The sequence below is a fragment of the Armigeres subalbatus genome, chromosome 3, assembly GCF_024139115.2.
Source record: "Armigeres subalbatus isolate Guangzhou_Male chromosome 3, GZ_Asu_2, whole genome shotgun sequence".
Classification (NCBI taxonomy): domain Eukaryota; kingdom Metazoa; phylum Arthropoda; class Insecta; order Diptera; family Culicidae; genus Armigeres; species Armigeres subalbatus.
Genome location: NC_085141.1, coordinates 53,226,134 through 53,245,562, shown reverse-complemented (window position 1 = coordinate 53,245,562; position 19,429 = coordinate 53,226,134). Strand labels below are relative to the sequence as shown.

General features: G+C 39.0%; 1 protein-coding gene across 3 annotated transcripts in view; it reads right to left on the bottom strand.

The window, feature by feature from the left end:
• Window positions 1-15,197, bottom strand: part of LOC134220524 (elongation factor 1-alpha) — a 49,205-nt gene extending 34,008 nt beyond the window's left edge. The window contains exon 1 of one of the 3 annotated variants that reach the window (XM_062699603.1): window positions 15,065-15,197. The gene's annotated coding sequence lies outside the window, so the exon portion shown is untranslated. Of the gene's footprint in view, window positions 1-14,556; window positions 14,737-14,992 lie in introns of those variants that run through there. The other 2 variants (XM_062699602.1, XM_062699601.1) reach the window with 2 other exon arrangements.
• Window positions 15,198-19,429: the final 4,232 nt, after the last annotated feature.

Sequence of the window (19,429 nt, the reverse complement as noted above, 5' to 3'; positions counted from 1 at the left end):
GAGGCACGAACCGTACGGGTTCAGGCAAAGATTCTACAGACAAGTACTGTTTGATATTTAAATAGCTTATTACTACCTAAATAATATATACATGAAATAAATAAGATAATGAAAAAAGCCCTGATTAATCCACCTGGTGGTGTTGGTGTCCTTCTCGTTAAAAAAATACAAAAAAATATACAAGAGTGTTTTGCGCATAAATATAATAGTCAGCGCCGCACTGTGGTCGGATATCATGAAATCATGGCATTAATAAATAACTCCTTAGGGTTGCCTCATAGAAGTTTGGTGTCTTCTACAAAGTTGTTATGATGATAAGTAGGATGATAAGTAGGCCTTCATATGGTGATAAAAATATAGTTCGGAACTCTACCGCTAGGGCGGCGCTTCAGCTAACTTTTTATATGAGCATGACAGGATGATGGTGTCTTCAGCCAAAATCAAGAATTCAGTATTTTGAGCAACTCTTGTGAAGGAACTATCTTTGAAAAGGCTTTTGATTCTGAGATACAATGCATTTTATGTAAAAAATGTGAGTTTATATCCAAAATTTGATTATTTTTAGTTTAATTTTGTATCTATGTGAAATATTTATTTCCACATAATTTTTATGCATCTCGGAGAGTAATATATAGTAATGAACCGATTGGACCATGAAATAACTTATAGAACGCCTTAATTTTTGGAAAATATTCAAAAATATGATGAAAAGTCGATTTATTTTCCTACTCCCTCCACTTCCCGCTTAGATTTTATCTCCGATAGAATCTTTGGGTTATAAAGAATGTAACGGACGCGAATTCGGTTGCAGAAATTTGCCGTAAATCTTCCACAGTGCCTTAATTTTTATTTAGTTCAGCATGTGTTTGACGGAAACCTTGTCACTTATTCAATCAAAGTAGGCCGTAAAATTCATATTATAATGAGTACATAAACTTTCTGGGCTGCGTTTTGGTTATTTTGCAGTATTATTTTAAAATATATTGGTCTATAATTTAGCTTAAAAATCACTAAATGACGCTACAGATTTGGTTCCCTTGAAGTTAAAGTTAGTACACTCTGGACGGATTTCGAAACAAGAAGGTTTGATTTTATCCATATTCTTAACAAGCTCTGACTAGATCATATCAAAACGTAAACTAATTAAGGTTGTCCGTAAATCTATGTCTAATTCGAGGAGTGTGCCAATCATAAAAAATATAAAATGTGTATTTGATAAGGTTCGTCAGAAATACCATCGGGTGTCAGTATATTTGGCGATATTCTATTTTCGTCTTCAAGATCTAAATCGTTGAAAATGGGCTCTCATGAAACATCACCGTGAAACAGATAAGTACGTTCTTCGATGATTAATGTACAAAATATTTTGTATTTATATTATGTTCTGCATAAACAGTTCGTATGCCAACGTTAAATAAATATTAAAATGTTTACAACTATTATTTAAGAAAAATATAGTACCAGCAGAAAATTTCTATTGCATGGTACTATAAATGGTAGTAATTGTAGGACTGCATCAAAGAAATTTGTGGCGTATGTTAAATTGAGCGCAAAATCATTCAGTTGAACAAATAAAAGTAGGTCGTTTGAGAGTTACGGCAAGTTTCTGCAACCAAATTCCCCTCCGTTTCATTCTTTTCAACCCAAAGATTCTATCCGAGATAAAATCTCGGTGGGATGTGGAGGGAGTGGGAAAATAAACCGATTTTTCTATATATTTTAAATATTTTACAATAATTAAGACATTTTTTAGGTTGTTTGTCGATTAAATCGGGTCAGACCCTACCATATATTACTCTCTGGAATACAGAAAGTTTATGCGAAAATAAATTTTGTACATAGATACAAAATAAACAAAAAAAATAAAATTTTGGGAATAAAAGCACATTTTTAAGAAAAAAGGCATTGTATCTCAGAATCAAAAGCCTTTTCAGAGATGGTTCCTTCGCAAGAGTTGCTCATAATACTAAATTCTCAAACTTTGCAGAAGACACCATCAACCTGTCATGCTCATATAAAAAGTTAACTGAAGCGCCCCCCTAGCGGTAGAGTTCCGAACTAATTTTTTATCACCATATGAAGGACTACTTATCAAGCAACAACTTTGTGGAAGACACCAAACTTCTATGAGGCAACCCTAAGGAGTTATTTAATAATGCCATGATTTCATGATATCCGACCACAGTGCGCCGTAGCGTGCGGTTGGCCAGGTTGGCCTCCGCCAAGGGCGCTAGTCTTTAGGGGGCGCCGAAATCAAGGATTACGCTATAAGCAAAAGACAAATTTATTTAGCTTAGGGTTGGTACAATGGTAGAGATATGTCTCATGACAAGTAAGAGATATGTGGAATAATCTAGAGCAAGCCAAAAATATTGCCTTTTTTCCACATCATCATGTTATATGGATTTGTTTTAGTTTTGACTGCTAATCCGATTTCTCAAGGACCTCCGAAACCGGTTACAAGAGGTCAGTAGAAAAAAGAGAAAAACAAAAATATAATATTTAACAAGTTATTTGACAATCATGGATTTTGATTATTAACATTGTGTGAATCGGATTATTTAAAATTTTAGCTTTTACATATTAGGGCCACCGAGGGATTTCCGGAGCCATAATGTTTGATAGCAGTGACTATTCGCTAAATAGAACTTATTGAAACAGTGCAGCATACATTTAAGCGTATTTGTATAGAGAATTCTATTACTCGGCGCGCCCTTGATGTGTCTACGCTTCATCGACTTGTACATGGATCTATTCACTGCAGCATTACTAGTGAACTCCAGTTTTGGTTTCCCACGCATGGTCTACGTCAGTTGGATCTATTCTACATCCCTAGATCAAGGACAAACCTGGGAAAAGCTGCACCTCTTTCTCGTTTATGCCAGACCTACGATGAGGGCTACAACTAAGTGGCCATTTTTATGGAGCTTTCGCTATTCTAAAGGATTATCCGAAACTAGCAGCTATGCTAAGCTTTAAAATTTTATTGTATTGTGGTCCGATTATTGGGTAACCCTGTAGGACACTATACAATATATGAGATAAATAAATAACTTAATTAACTAAAAAAAGGACAATTCACACTCAAATTCATTGGTTTGAATTTATTCAGCTTTTTCAAGTGGACATCTTTGAAAGGTTACATTCATGATAAACCGATTGACAAAATTTAGAAAAGCCTTTTGTTCCTATATCCGGAAGTAGTGGTATGGATTCTTGTGTAATTTATAGTTCAGGTAAATTTCCAGGTTTTTTTTTTCATTTCTTCTTATTATAATCAAATGTATATTGGTCCTGAGGTGGACGGCAATTCCGACCATTGAACAACCCACTGCATAGTTCAATTTTATCAACACAAATATGTACAGGAAGTGACTTCAAACTATCAACAGACACAGTCCTGAGTTAAATTTTCCTTGATCCAAACAGATCCGTTGGCGAATTCGACCACCAACCAATCTACACACCATACAGTTATTTTTTATTTAATTTGTCCTAACTGGGTTCAGTGGTCCAAAGCTATATTTTACTTGATCCAAATAGGTTCATTGGCAACTCCCGGCCACCAACAAACCAACTCCAAAATATGGTTTTCCCTGATTCAGCTAGATCCGGTAGAAACTCTGACCTTCAACCATCTCACCCCAGAGTGAAATTTTATTAACTCTGTTAGGTCCAGAAGTGGTTTCAAAACACCGTCAGACCCACTCCAGAATCGGATTTTCTTTGACGCGAATAGGTCCGATAACGATTCCGATAATCGACCGACACATTTCAGAGCTGGATTTTATTGACCCACTAGACCCAGCAGTGCATAGGCTCTGAAAAAACCTTAACATTATTAATGAACTTCCAGCACGGCTCTAGAAGGTCGCTTAAATAACTTATAAAATAATCAAAAAAAAAAGTATCACCAAATGGAAACAAATCTTAGATGAACATTCTGCAATTCAAATGAACTTCAGGGACAAAAGCTCTTGTTCTCTTCACAGTATTGAATGATGTTTAAAGCACCTTTAAACCACTAAACCTTCTAATTTTACTGTTCATGCATTTTATATTGTCAAATTGTTGTTAAATTTTCCCATTTTTATAATCAAAAGAGGGGCGCCAAATCATGGTTTCGCCAAGGGCGCTAGCAGTCCACGCTACGGCTGTGATAATAGTGTTTTGTTTTGGCCATAACTTTAGATCCCATAATTCGATCTGGGAAGTTTTCAATAGCAAACAATGGGACAGGATTCCCAATCGAATGGAATTTGTTGCGAGTAATTCGAATAATACTAAGTTCCCAAAAGGGTATCTACAAAATTTGCACACACACACAAACAATGCCGCCCATATCTCGTGCTTTCGACGATGCAGGTCTTAATTAATGGAGCGAACATGAAAATGTTTTTTTTTGTTAGTCTATTGTTTGTCGTCACTTGTGCCACTGAAATCAGGAGGTATATTTCAAACTAGATTCTAACGCGTTTCATATTAATCTCACCAGGATTTACGTACAACGTAGTCACCTTTAATCGCCGGAAGCTGATAAGCAAGCCGAGCCGCTTTCTCTTATCTATGTGGGTATACTGGCTGGTACGTGACAGACTTTCACCGAACCAGCCAAATTATGCAATTCAATGAAAGCTCGCGCCACCAAGAGAGACCACACAAGGCTTATCACCGTAATAATTCATTCTAATCATTATTGTCCGGTCATGCCAGACATTAATATAAACTATGGCGTTCTGTTCATTAATTTTGTGACAAAAAACGATTCAAGATTCAATAAAATATTTTTGTAAAATTCAAATAGTAATCATCTGTCTTATGTATGTTTCTTCTTTCTTTTTGGTGGCCAAATGCCTAAACTTATTCCCGGATTTTCACAACTTCTATTTGAAGGCTTTCTATCTGTCAGTTATTGCCCCTTTTTAGTGGATGGGTGCGTTCCTAATGCAATAGGAATATCTCATGGACCAAAACTAGAATGGATCAAACTGTTGGATGAAACCAATTTTGGTACCAAAATATTCATTTTGCCACTTAATGTGTTGTGAAAAATGTTCAGCTCCATTCTGGTCTTATCAACGTTATGTTTATTTGGCCAACTTCTACTGCAAGCACCCAAGCAGAGCAAATTCTTTAAATTTAGTCGAGATTATCGGTCCAATTGGCAACAAAATGTCTAGAAATGGGTTCTGTGTTTGATGTTAACTGTTTTTGCTCATCAATCTACGACCAGTTTTGGTTCAGTAACACGAGTCAATGGATTTTGAAAAAAAAATGTTATCTATCTATGTTTTGGATGTTGTTCTGTGATCAGTAAGACCTTCTTCTTCTTATTATCAGTATTACATCCCCACTAGGACATTACCGCGTCGCAGCTTAGTGTTCATTCAGCACTACCACAGTTAGTAACTGCGAGGTTTCTTAGCCAAGTTACCATTTTTGTATTCGTATATCATATGAGGCTTATACGATGATACTTTTATGCCCAGGGAAATCGAGACAATTTCCAATCCGAAAATGCCAGGGTATTGGCATCCTATTGTTTAGCCCATCGCCAGATCGTAGCCAGGATGTCCCGGGCTATATTTTTTTTCATACTGCGTTTCAATGGTCTATGTCTATTAATGATGATGACACCGCGCTTGTCCCCGGCTCGGAAAATGCCGAAAATAGCAATATGCGAAAATGCGAAAATAGCAATACCTGTGGGCTTCGTGGCTGTACGGTTGGTGAAGTCAATCGTCTAGACGCATGTGCTATGGAGTGTGGGTTCGATTCCCGCCGCGGTATGGAGGAAACTTTTCGTGATAGAAAAATTCTCCGCTGGTTAACTGGGTGTTGTCAGTGTTGGTAGAATCCTACTCAAATCTCAATCATCGGGGCTTCATGCACGATCCAACAAGCTTGTGATTCTGTAAGGGTCTGTTCACAAATTACGTAACGCTTCTGGGGGGACGGGGGAGGGCCAACTTGCGTTATACTTTGTTACACTAAAAGGTGGGGGAGGGGGTGGGTAGTACCAAATGTTACGCATAACGCGAATAAAAGTTTATTTGAATGTCTTATTTTTAAATCACTGATTGAAGTTATTGCTGTTTATCGTTATCGTATATCATTACCGAAATCAAGCATGCTGACATAGCGGGACTGATATGCATAAAAATACCAAGTGCATATTGTATTTCTCGACACCACAGTTCCGCAAAACTATGTACATGGTTATGATCACAAATTATATTTTCGTTTCTGCTAGCTGTATTCTTGATATCCTTGATTTTTGATCATGTGCCGTCCCCATTCTAACAGTGTTAAAAAAATACCAAAACCCAAATGCTTCAGAGAAGGGAAAAAAATCTGTCTTTAAAATTGTAAACTGTAAAAACAGTTACGCGTTACATGCGGTAGGGAGGGCGTGCCAAAAATGTTACTTTTTGTTACGAGGGGGAGGGAGGGGGTCAAAAACTCGGTTTTTTGCGTTACGTAATTTGTGAACAGACCCTAAGGAGAGTTCCGCGCTTGAGTTTCTCGGACAGAATCGCATATCTTCGCTCATTCACTGAAAAACGATTTCGTTCTAAAAAGCGCCAAAACGCAATCGAGGCGTATATTTTGTTTACATATGCTAAATGCATTAGCCAGTTTTTTTAAGCTAACAAAGCTAATTGAATGCATTCAACAATGAAGAACACGTGAAAATCATGCAATGATGCAAATCGTGATTCGAATCATGGGCGATTCTGGGCCATGATTATGTTGGGACTTGGTTCACGCATGATTTGAATCGCCAATGAGATTTGAGAATTTGATATTTTACCAACACTGGCGCGTTGTGTCCTGTCCGTTGTCTCTCATGCTAGATGTAGAGTGTTAAGTCTGTACGATCTCTGATCAAAGACGGTGTTACTGTCTTGTCACTCTTTTGTAATACAATCAGTGATAACTTTGTTCTTTTCAATAACATAATTTTAGTAATTTTCGTGTAACATCTACTTGCTCTCGTAACGCACAAAATAAAATAGAAAGATAAAACCAAAAGCCACTTGCTAATTTTCTGCTCAACATCAGAGAAGAGCTATCAGATCCAAAACCGTAAAAATGATCAGTTGTTTCAATATTCTTTTTAGTCTGTACTAGAAATCCGATCATATTGAAAGATATGGATCATTAAATCTTCTTCTTCAATTATTTATTTCTTTACATCTCTTATATCTGTATAGGTTTTCTTTCCTTTTTTTCTAATTTAACATCCGCCATTACGTATAGACATGTACAACAGAAAAGACATATACGACCTGTGATAGTATATGTGTCCCAGCAAATATGAGACAAATATGCAATTACAGAAAATATATAGTTCCTTTGTTTCTGTCTATCAGAAATCCTGCGTGTGGCCCCAAATGGCTGAGCAGAATATCTGAGATGCAGTAGCTCACCGTGGATGTGTGTGCACACCACGGAGGTCTGACATAAAACGATAAAGAGTCACTCATGGCTTGCTGTTCACTCACTGATCGACAACAATTATTGAGTCATGTTCCTTTGCTTTGTACCTACCAACATAATGAGTGTTTGGGAAATAGGCTCTTATGATAGATTTCCCCGTTCTTTAGGTACGACCTAATATTAATAAAGTTCATCAATTTCTGGAAAATGAAATCAAATGGAATCTATATCGGACGCTGAAAGTGTCCACATTTCAAACGAATACTGCAAATGAGGTGTAAGTAGCGCCATGACGATCAGCGAGCCCCACTTTCCACTATCAAAGATCACTGGTGACAATGAGCGATCGATGACGACCGCACCTACCGTACGAACGAGGGACCAGCGAACATCGACAATACCTGACAAGATTAAATAGCACTGTTTTATTTTGTCAAGACTGAAAAGCCGCCATCTCTAAAGAAATCATGAATATTCATCGTTAGATAAAAACGCCTCGATTTTTTTTTCGACAATTTTTCGAACAAAACTCGCTGTCTTTTAGAATTAAAAAATACACCACAATAGCTTGCTTTAATAGAAAAAAAATAACGAAGACTAACATGGGACAATTATGGGTAGTATGGTAGTGAAGAGGATAGGTTGATGCGTATTCATCGTCTTGATCAAGACATGTCAGCAATCACAACAAATTATAACGTAAAGTTGAGCTTGAGCTTGAGCTTGAGCTTGATTGACTGCTCGTAGTTGCTACTCCATTATGACCAGATCAGCTGTTCTTGCACAGGGAACCAACAGATGTTTGCTTGGGACTAGCACACATCTTCAATGTACAAGTACTGGTGATCTCATTTGTTAGGTCATACTGGCGCCTGCCACGTCAGAATGCAAGTCAATGTAGGGAAGGGGGAGGAAATGATGATGCAATCACTCGCCCACTGCAAGCCGAATATACCTCTGCACTTGCCACGAGTTCATGCGGAATTTGTTGGAATTTCTGGGTTAGGGTGGAGAGGCAGGGGTCCGTCTTGGTTAACGAGCTGCCAATGTGATAGATAGGAGAAGGTAGCTGATGGAATTTCTAATTGGATGTAGGAAACGAGCTCTATAGTTCATTTCCAATTCTAGCAGATTACTGTAGGAATACTCAAGTTGAAGGTATAGGAATAGTAATGGAAACGGCATGGAAGTCCATTTCCAGTTCTAGCGATTGCTAGAACATGAGAAATAAAAAGAAAGATAAAAAGTAGGAAAATAGAACGGACCTGGGATTGAACCCACGACCTCCTGCGTATGAGGCAGAAGCAGTAGCCATATGACTACCAAGCCCGCTTCGAAACAAGAGAGATCACGCACTGAACTGATTAATTTTATTACCGGCCGCGCAATGCAGAACACAATAATTCGGCCGACCGCGCGATCGTTCTGCTGTCCGAAACATGAGAGTTCACGCACTGAACTGATTAATTTTATTACCGGCCGCGCAATGCGGAACACAATAATTCGGCCGACCGTGCGATCGTTCTGCTGTCCGAAACATGAGAGATCACGCACTGAACTGATTAATTTTATTACCGGCCGCGCAATGCAGAACACAATAATTCGGCCGACCGTGCGATCGTTCTGCTGTCCGAAACATGAGAGATCACGCACTGAACTCAACAAATTATAACGTAAAGTTGATGTGACAAAGTATAACGCAAGTTGGACCCCCCTCCCCCAAAAGCGTTACGTAATTTGTGAACAGACCCTAAGAGCTAGATACAAGTGGTTCGCAGGGTTACAGCATTGATAGAAGACCCTTTAATCAGAGTGTATGTAATTAAGAGTGGCGACGCTGTCAGAATTGGAACAAAATTCATCTGTCATTCCCATACAAAATTGTGTTCCAATCGAGCATGAGACCTGTCAAATGTGGCATATGTTGCCACTCTTAATAACATACACTCTGCTTTTAAATAAGCGTGGCAAACTACGTATCCCTGCACGTAATCATTAAACGAATTTTATAATCGTCTCCCACCGAACCGGAGTGAATGAAATATACGATTACGAGCTTAGTCGGCCTTTTTAACAGACAGCTTTCTTCCATAACATCACTGCCAGACGGCTCCACCCCATTACCCCGAATCCCAGTACCCCGAATGCCATTACCCCGAAGGCCACTACCCAGAATGGGACAGTACCCCGAAAGTCATTACCCCGAATGGGACACTACCCCGAAACCCATTACCCCGAAAGACCATTACCCCGAATACATTCCGAATCTGTAGTTTTTTCCAGCATTATATTTAACATCCACAGTTACTGATGAATCGTAAAATGACAATCTTTGAAACTAATAAATGAAAATAATATATACAGTGATCGCACACATATGGGTCACTTTGTAACAATAATTAGTCACTCCATTTTGCACATTCGTTAAATGGAAATGACTCATATTGGTGTGTGAACCATTATTGTGGGGTCAGTGTACTACTTAGAGTTACTTAGAGAAAGGCAATAAAGGTTCTATTTAATCAACATTTTTGTTTTTTTTGTCTAATTAACTTTAATTAACTATCATTCTACGCCATTATTATCTGGGAAAGTGTTATTTTATGAAATGGAGTAAGTGAGGAGATAACGCCTTCTTTCAATTAACATAAGACGAACAGTGAAAATAATGCCTTCTTTAAATGAACGCGTTTGCCTGATATAAAGCAGAAAAAAGAGATTGGCCTTCTTAAAATGAACGTGTTTGCTCATTTTGGGACTAACAGAAAAGATGATGCCTTCTTTAAAGGAATGTATTTGCCCGGTATAAGGCAAACATAGGAAATAAAGCCTTCTTTTAATGAACGCATTTGCCCAGTTAAAGTAGGACAGAGTTGATAATGCATTCTTTCAATTAATGCGTTTGTCCGCTCTAAGGCGATCAGAGTTGATTATGCCTTCTTTGGATAAACGCATTTGCGTAATACGATTCGAACATAGGAGATAATGCCTTCTTTAAATGAACGCGTTTACCCGGTTTAAGGCGAAAATAGCTGATAATGCCTTTTTTTTAATGAACGCATCTCCCCGGGATAAGGTAAACAGAGTAGATGATTCTTTTAATGAATGCAACTGCCCGGTTCTTTAAATGAATGCATTTGGTCGGTGTAAGGCGAACCGAGTTGAAAATGTTGAAAGGAACGCATTTGCCCGGAATATGGTGAAGAGAGTAGATGATGCCTTCTTTAAATGAATGCATTTACCTGCCGAGCCGAGCTGATAACACCTTCTTTAAACTAAAGAATTTGCCCGGTTTAAGGCAAACATAGGAGATGCTGCCTTCTTTAAATAAACGCGTTCGCCCGGTTTGAGGGGAACAGAGTTGATAATGCCTTCTTTATATGAACGAATTTGCCCGGTATAAGGCGAATAATGGAAATAATGCCTTCTTAAAATAAACGCGTTCGCCAGGTTCAACGCATCACCTATTCAGTTTCTTCGTTTCTTCCACAAAGATGGTCACGCAACCAAAAGTCATGAAGATTTCCGTAGTCACTTCTTCACATAATTGATTGCACGTCACTATGGACAGACTAGATCAAACCAGAATGGCTTCTCAAATGAACAAATAGTAGGAACTCTGGTAATATAAGGCCCGATGCCCACGTAGCATCTTTTCAATGCTGCGTGCACACGGCGTTAAAAGGGCGCATGTGTGCATCTGGAAAAAGCGGTAACGCAGCGTCGCCGCACCGATGCACACCTGCGTTTTTTCAACGCCACCCCCCTTTATATGTTAATTCAAATTCATTATTAAAAAGGTTTCAAAAAACTTTCCAAGTGGCAACTGCCGCTTGAAGAATAATTGTATGAAGACTTCGTGCTTTGGTGTCAATGACGATGCAACAAGTATCAGAGGCGACACTACAACAGGTCGCAACTGTGGCATTTCGGGCTGCAACGATGACTATTATCAACCCGCATTTATTGCAGGATAACAGTTTTAAGCGGATAATAGTTTAAAATTGTTTCAGTTCAATGAAACGAATCGCACCGTTGAGTACCTAGTCCGACACAGTGAACCTTGTCAAAGGTATGGAAATGCTAATATCATCTTCCAAACTTAGACGTACATTGTTCATGGTAGAATTAGCATTTCCATATCATTGTAAATCGTTTAACTTCACGTAGAAGTAATATACTCATATCATTAATAGTGTACTTGTCAAAGGACCATCGGCTCGAAAAATAAGTACGGATATACGATCAAAATCCTCTTGAAAAATATGTAATTTGCTCGACTGAAGTTGCTTTACTGTTGTATAATTCGTAAAACAAGTAATTATTATTCACATGAATACTAAATAAACTTCTTTTGATTTACGTTTTTCCTTCAAAATAAACTACAACCTTAAAATCATGACTGATTCGGGGTACTGGCTTATTCGGGGTGATGGCATTCGGAGTAGTGACACATTATGGGTAATGGCCTTCGGGGTAACAGCATTATGGGTAATGGAATTATGGGTAGTGTCGTAGAGTCCTGCCAGACAGTGGGGGTTAGTTTGTACACACACACACACACACACCTCTAGGTTTCATTCATGAAAGAGAGTGATAAAACTACCTACTAGTGAGTTAAAAATTTGAAAAAAAAAATCCTTGATTCTCAATGGATAATGCTCTAAGAATTCAGTATTGTAATATCTGAAAGTCGGACAAGCTATGGCAGCAAATCCACGAACACACATTTTCGGATAAACTTATACGACTGATCGAGGAAACGATGGATCGGGATATGTGCGTAGAGCGAGTTTCAGGGGCATTCTCGAATCCCTTCGAAACATCGCTTTGGAGGAAGTAATACGAAGGACAAGGATTGACACGAGTGGTACGATTATTACGAAGTCCTATCATCTATTTGCTTTCGCCGACGACATTGATATTATGGCACGTAACTTTGAGAAGACGGAGGAAGCCACTGAAACTGAAAAGGGAAGCGGATTGGACTACGCATCAACACGTCGAAGATTCAGTACATGATAGGAAGTGGCTCAAGAGAGGACAATGTAGGCCACCCACCACGAGATGGTTAAAGAATTCGTGCACTTGGGCTCACTAGTTACCTCCGCTAGCAATATCAGCAGAGTAATTCGGAGACGCATCATGTCAGGAAATCGTACTTGTTTTGGACTCCACAAAACGCTTCGATCTAATAGAGTTCGCTGCCATACCAAACTACCTACATATCTTCAAAACGCTTATTAGACAGGTAGTCCTCTTCGGAAGTACGGACACGAGACCTGGACAATGCTCGTGGAGAATCAACGCGCTCTTGGAGTTTTCGAGCGGAAAGTGTTACGTACGGTACATGGAGGAGGCGACTGAACCAGTCGCAATAGCTGTTAGGAGAACCATCCATTGTTCACACCGTGAAAATCGTAATACTGCGGTGGGCCGGGCACGTAGCCAGAATGCCGGACAGTAACCCGGTGAAAATGGTTCTCGACAACAAGAAGGCGAGGTACACAGCGAGCAAGGTCCGCAGGCTGTGTGGCTGGTGACGTGCAGCCATGGACCGAGTTGAATGGAGAAGACTTTTATTTACTGCACAGGTCTTTCCGGCTTTAGTCTGAGAAATAAATAAATAATAATCTGAAAGCTTGAAAGTTCTTGAAGTCCGTTATCGTCCAGTCCATTCCCAATCAATTGAAAACAAGAAAAAATTAAATATGGTTAGCTTGTTTATAACAAACTTTGCACAGCCTCCTACGAAAAGATATTTATATTCTGATAGGGGAACTGTTCTAGTTTTGGCTATGTTCCTAATTTGGCCAGTTTCTCACATAACTCCAAAAATAAAGCAATTTTCGAGGGTTTTATTATCCCTAGCAGGAGATATATCCATCATGCTCATGTTCACTGTTAAAACTAACCGATTTTTTTTAAATATGCATTTTTTAGAGTTGACCAAATTAGGCACAAATGTGGCCAAAACCGGTACACTTACCTCATTCAGATAGTTTGCCTATTGAATATATATTTTTTTTTTCTATAGTTTTACCGGTTCTTCAGTTCTATGACGAAGACGACCAAATATTCGATTTGTTACACCTCATGTCTCAAATGCTACTTTAAGAGCAATGTACTGTTAGACAACGTTGGAGGATCAGTCAAGGGTATCACTAATCATGGACTGACATTAAGTTTCTAAAAAAAAATACCGACAATTAGTCAAACGCCACGAAATGACATTTTACAACCCTACTCGTCGTCTCTATGAATTGACAACAACGCCTCTGCACAATGTGCTAAGTAACAAGATGCCTTTCAATTTGAGATAATTATCATTTAAACATTTGATGTTTCTTCTTATTCAATTAAATGATGCTTATTTTATTGAAAGCATATTATGTCAATGATTGCTAGCGACATTAATCAAAGTTTCAATATTGTGAAAATTTCAACACAATTTTTTTGATAAATTTTGCAATAAATAACAATTTTATGAAGTGCATGTTGCACATAACCTTCTAAAACTGCAACATTTTCTACCACATGGCCAAATAGTTTTAGAAGATTTTCTTCTCGTCCGGTAATTGCGTCGAGACTGTTCCATCGATTTTTCTTTCAAGGACTACTCGTAGGGTGCGATAATAATGTTGAAATATTTCAAAGATAGGATCATTGAATTACCAGCTCTGCTTTGATTATGGAGCAATAACCGACAAAGAGAACTCGATTTAATGCAACACAATTGTTCGCCGGTAAATTAATATTTTCCGAACTTTGATATCGGCGACGAATAGCAGTAAAGATGGCCGGCTTTCAAGGTCCAGACAATTTCACCATCTTATGCCACCGTGATTTTTTGTCGGCAAAGATACGTTACGAGCAGCATTTGTAGCTAACGACTAAAAATTTAACCGGAAAAGCATGTTTTAAAGATGTAGGATAATTCTCGAACTACATTTGCGGTATCCATCAAGATTCTAACAAATCGATTTCACAGTGCTGATTCATGCCACATGGGAAATTTTAAATTTAGAAGAAGCACATTTTTCACTGTCTAGGTTCCCATTATTTCTGTTGTAGGCACGTTGAAGTGTAGCAAAAGTAAGGTTAAACACTTACGGGAAAGCTGTTCTCCACTAGCCGGCAGAAAATTACACTCTATTTGGAATAAAATTTGTACAATTCAGTCCTAGCCGCTAATGGCTGCCGATTTTCACACTCCACTCCTTCCTGTTTTTCAAGCACTGCACACTGGAAAAATCGCTCTGCACGTCTGCACGGGCCGAGACGAACCTTGGAATGATAGTGCCGTTGGGCTCCCCCGGTGTTGAGAGCCCTTGCCCGATCGCCCACACCAATTTAACGTCCTATTCGGGTGGATCCAACACTTCCAAATCACACACATTTACACATGAAGAAGGGAAATTCTTATCCTAAAGGACATGCAGCTCGGAAAGTTTGTGAAAATTTTTGGAACATTCATCTTCGGCCATCCAATTTTCCAGCCAAAATCACCGACCGAATTTTTCTGTCTTCAAACGGCAGCATCACTTACCACATTTACCGGCAGGATTTTCCAGAAATTTTCACAAATTTTCAGGAGCTCATCGGAAAACGTTCCACTTACCACGAGCACAAAGAAATGAAAGGCCGAATTTCGCGTGATTTCGCACATGCGCGACAATATTCGCGTCGACCAACAGCGGCGCACCGTGACAGATCCCTGACGACGACGTTGATTGTCTCTCGTGAACGGTGCCACCATTCGCCCGAAGATACAGAGCAAACGGTGCAACGGATGAATCCAACTCGTCCGCGGAGGACCCCTACCCTGAATCCAAGTTCCCACACATGACACCCTTCTGCTGCCATGCCGGGCTCCACGTGGCTGGAAATGTGCGCCCGGTTGACGACTGGGAGTGCATTTATCATCAGCCCAGGTCAGACCAGACACTCCCAGGCAAGATTATCGATTTTCATTCCAGGACACGACAAGCCATTGAGCACACAACGCCGAGCGAAACGACGAAGTTCATCGAGCTCTGGCATCGGCATGTTGTCCACCGGTGGTGGCGGCTGGACTGGAAATGATGAAAAAAGGCGATGTTTGCCATGTGGAAAACGAGCCGGTTCTTAATTCTTTTTTGCACCAATTCTGCACGAAAACCTACGCGTAATCATAAACATTTCCCATGCGTGCAAACCCTGTGAGAAAATCCGACCAAATAGAAAGAACCGTCCTCCAACCAAGGCGAGATACAGCTGTGTTTTTTTCTCGTCTGCTAGACCGGCCGGGATGACGATGGCGGCTTAATAAACGCTTCTAAAATGAAAATATTCTAGAACTTCTTTAAAAAAATCCTTGAAGCATAAATTTTATTAGACTACTTTTTCGGTTGATTGGTTTCATATTTTTGATTTTTTTCCTTATGTTGACAAAAAAAATAGAACAATAATTGGCAATTCGATTTTCAAATGCAAATAATTTATGCAAAAATTGGGCGAATTTGGCAATTAATTGATTAAATTATAATTAGATGAATTGATAATATGACATTCAGCTACCGTGTCTCCTTCTTCAGTGTTAAACGGATTTCTCCTACAACACATTATTTATATACCTCCATACTCCATTTATATACCGTCATACGCATATTTGTCCCATGTTTGCTGGGATCCCCTATGTACGTGGGACAGTTATGCGTATAACGGCAGTCATAGCAATTAATATATCCTTTGTATTGTTCCTAGGTATTTAAATGATTTATTTCCCATTTTTCAAGGGACATTTATATTTAAGTCCTGCGATGACGACTGCAAAGAAAAGGGTGGTGGAAATGAATTGCCTCTGTGGGCTTGTGGGGTGGTGGGTGGCACAAAAAGAAAATGGGATGAATTCTGAATGCCGGCTGACGTTCGTTATTCGAGAAAACCGAAAGCGAAACGGGAAATGAGTGAATGGCCGAAAACGATATTTTTATTTTTGCGAAACCGGCACCACGCTGTCGTCATTCTTCAAGGTTGTACCTCCGCCGTTGGGATAAACATTATTGGCATGTTTGAAACAGTCGTTTCGATTGGAAGAAACTAAAGCTAAGGATAAAACCTAATAAGACCACACAAGTTTATTCTCCTTTTTCTATGATTGTTTTTAAGCTCTTGCTTGGCAATTAACTTAAGAGCCAGTTCGCGAGAAGCGCGACCCCCTCTTGTATCGATATTCTCCGATTTGGATGAAATTTTCAAGGTTTGTTCATATATGTAAGAGAAGACATTTTGCAAATTTTTAGATTTGTTTGAGGCGATGTGGGGTAAAACGGCCCTTCAAAAATTATTGTTCAAAAATCGCCAAAACCGATTTTGTTTAAATTTTGCACGCTTTTTCTACTCAATTAGTACTTTATGCCAAGTGGTTAATATGGTTATAAAGTTGTATACTTTAGGAGAAAATGGACTTTTTCGATAGAAAATTGTCCCAAAAGGAATACTTTTCACCAACAGATCTAGGATAAAAAACTAAACCCGTAAGGCAATTACGGAACTAAAGAGCTTTCATCTCATATATAATTCAGAAGCGCCAACTCAAGAATTTCTAAGAAAATCGCAATTTACTGTAGCACTGTTTATTCACAAGAAAGTTCGCACAAATTTCGACCCTACTTATGTTCATGTTTTCCGATCTGGTGAAAACTGTCCAAGTTTTTTTATCTAATTCATTTCATTTATTCAGACTAAGGCCGAAGTGGCATGTGCGGTATACAAGAGTCTTCTCCATTCGGCTCGGTCCATGGCTACACGTCGCCAACCACGCAGCCACGCAAGTCATCTTCCACCTGATCGATCCACCTTGTCCGCTGCGCACCTCGCCTTCTTGTGCCCGTCGGATCGCTATCAAGAACCATTTTCACCGGGTTACTGTCCGACATTATGGCTACGTGCCCGGCCCACCGCAGTCGTCCGATTTTCGCGGTGTGAACGATGGATGGTTCTCCCAACAGCTGATGCAACTCGTGGTTCATACGCCTCCTCCACGTACCGTCCGCCATCTGCACCCACCATAGATGGTACGCAGCACTTTCCTTTCGAAAACTCCAAGTGCGCGTTGGTCCTCCACGAGCATCGTCCAGGTCTCGTGTCCGTAGAGGACTACCGGTCTAATGAGCGTTTTGTAGATTGTCAGTATGGTACGGCGGTGAACTCTCGTCTAACTTTTCAAAAGGTCCTAAGTAACATTTTTTTCATGAATTAATTTGAATACTGTAATCAAAAGCTTTCATGTTGTTCTGTTGATTGCGCTATTCAAATTAATTCATGAAAAAAATGTTACTTAGGACCTTTCGAAAAGTTAAGCGAGAACTCTACTCGATCGGAGCGTCTTGCGGAGTCCAAAGTACGTACGATTTCCAGCCACTATGCTTCTCCGAATTTCTTTGCTGGTATCATTTTCGGCAGTCACCAGTGAGATCAAGTACACAAATTCTTCTACCACCTCGATTTTGTCACCACCGATGCAAACTCGAGGTGGGTGGCTCACATTGCAGCGTGGCCATCGAACCGGGAAAAACGGGAAAAGCGGGAAAAAGACGGGAAATTGAAGTCACCGGGAAAAAAAGCGGGAAAAACCGGGAATTCAGGACATGTACCGGGAAAAAAATAATTTTCGTCAAATTACATTCAATAGTAGTTTGTGCAACAAGTTGCAAAAAGATGATTGCACACGCTATTTTTTGCAATGACGGACTTAAATTTGATTATTCTGTACAAAAATTGTATAGTCTAATTTGCTCGACATGATCATTCTTCCTAATAAATTATGTTGCTGCAGCGAACAATCGGATTCTATGTGACCGTGCCACGTTGCATAGTTCAATAAGACATGAAGCGATAGCTGTACTTGCCTTTGGAAATTTTTGATGTCATGGCCATAAAACTATTTCATTTATTACGCGACGCCGAGAATACACAATTTGAACACTTACCCAAGCTAATTCAGCAAAATGTGGTCAATTAACTACTGGTCTGATGTTGGTTTTTCATTATAGCACCCAAATGAGTGTTATAATGAATATTATGCAACCCATTTGAGTTGCATAATGTTCATTAAAGCACTCATTTCGTTGGTATGGAAAAGTAGGCCGTTTTATTACTCAAAGACGAACTGTAAACCAGATATTATGATCAGGAATTGCAAAATAGTAGTTTGTGCAACAAGTTGCAAAAAGATGATTTTTTCAGCACGAGTTGTACGTTTATCCAACGAGGCTTGCCGAGTTGGATAAATACTACGAGTGCTGAAAAAATCGAGTTTTGCAACGAGTTGCTCACGCTATTTTTTGCAATGACGAAAAATGGGCTTTAATATGATAAATCTATACCAAAATTGTACAATCGAATTTACTCCACATGATCATTCATGCCAATAAATTATGTTGCGGCAGAAAACAATAAGATTCCATCTTATCGTGCCAAATTGCATAGCTTGAAAAGCTATGAAGCGATGGAAGCAATTGACTTTGGAAAATTGTGATGTTATGTCCAACAAACCATTTCATCTATTACGAGACGCTTAGAGTACACTATTTAAACACTCACCCAAACTAATTCAGCTAAATGTAGTCATGTAACTACTGTCCCAATGTAGGTTTTTCATTATAGCACCCAAATGAGTGCTATAATGAATATTATGCAACCCATTTGAGTTGCATAATGGTCATTAAAGCATCCATTCTGTTGGTATGGAAAAGTAGGCCGTTTTATCACTCAAATGACAACTGTAAACCAGGTATTATGATCAGGAATTGCAAAAAATTCTTTTCAATTATGTTGATATAAGGAAAAAAAACTAAAACTTAACAATATTTATTACTCAGTCGCATTCTGACTGAATTATTTAATTTCAGTACATGGTGTTTGATACATTTTGATACATTGGTGTAGATTTTTTTTCCAAAGCCAGTTTGTGTTGTCACTAGATCATTTTGATATCAATTTT